Genomic DNA, 1,212 nt, shown 5'->3' on the forward strand with positions numbered 1-1,212 from the left:
GATGTTACCCATATGGGATATGATTGTGATTGTGGTGATGATATAATCACGCCAACGTCCGAACGATAGGACGGTTATGGATATCGATGACTTGCATAGATTGCCGATTGTAGTCGGTACTATTGTATGACGAGAAAATATGGTTCTTGGTAACCGCGCTAGCGTATCCGTTAGCGATGGAGCGGATTCCGGGATATGATTATTCCGAGGATGAGGCATTGCATATACCTGAGATTCGAGTAGATTGGGATCTCCCGAGGAGGTGGTACAGACTTACTCTACCAGGTTTGGGCATGAACCTGACAGATATTTCCACGGGGATGATCGGCGAGGGAGAGTTGCAGCGACTGGCTCTCCCGTTATAGTCGATGGGGTCGGTCGTAGCCGACGTCTGATGGACTCCAGTATTGAGAGGTGACATCAATGCCGGAGCGAGGTGACACGCCTAGTATTGAGAGGTGACATCGATGCTAGGGTGGGATGATGTGTTCGGATGGAGAAAAATATAATTATGCCGGATCCGGGTGGTTGTGGAGTAGATGGATTCCAAGGAGAGAGGTGGTTGTGCTATGCACATGGGGAGTATATTACCTACGCATGAGGCGCGTAGAGACGAATTGACGGACTACATCCTATGATGTGTCGTACGGACTTGATTGTGAATTGCTTATATGATTCTTGTGATTCCATGTCTGATTCATGTTATTAGATTATTAGCATATATATTTATATATATATGTATATATGTAAAACTTTCCCTGATTTCATGAGAATAGAACTCCGGGTTACGCCCGAATTCACTTTCTAAGCAATTAGCTTAGGACGTTATTACGCAATGGTTCAGGTCGTGAGCAGCGGTAGCCGCGGATCCGACATTAGAGACCTGGACAGCTTACCACTACCGATCATGTATAATTACGTACTATATATGATATACTTATATTCTGGGGAACGGTTTTGTGTTATATGGATGGTAGACTTTTACGATTTGTAATAATGTTATACTACCACTCGTCTATGTATAATTATAACCGGAATAATGTATCATATATGTATGAATGAATGTTTTCTTCCGCTAACTCTGAAAAAGAAAAGTTTTAAATTCCGCGAACTTTTGGGGTTGTGTTTTTGTTTTAGTTGTCCATGTGATGCAACTCTACTGCGGGATATGGGTTACGAGTGTCACGGTAACACGCATAAAATAAATGTTCG

The sequence above is a fragment of the Tarenaya hassleriana genome, unplaced genomic scaffold (assembly GCF_000463585.1).
Source record: "Tarenaya hassleriana unplaced genomic scaffold, ASM46358v1 Cleome321, whole genome shotgun sequence".
Classification (NCBI taxonomy): Eukaryota; Viridiplantae; Streptophyta; class Magnoliopsida; order Brassicales; family Cleomaceae; genus Tarenaya; species Tarenaya hassleriana.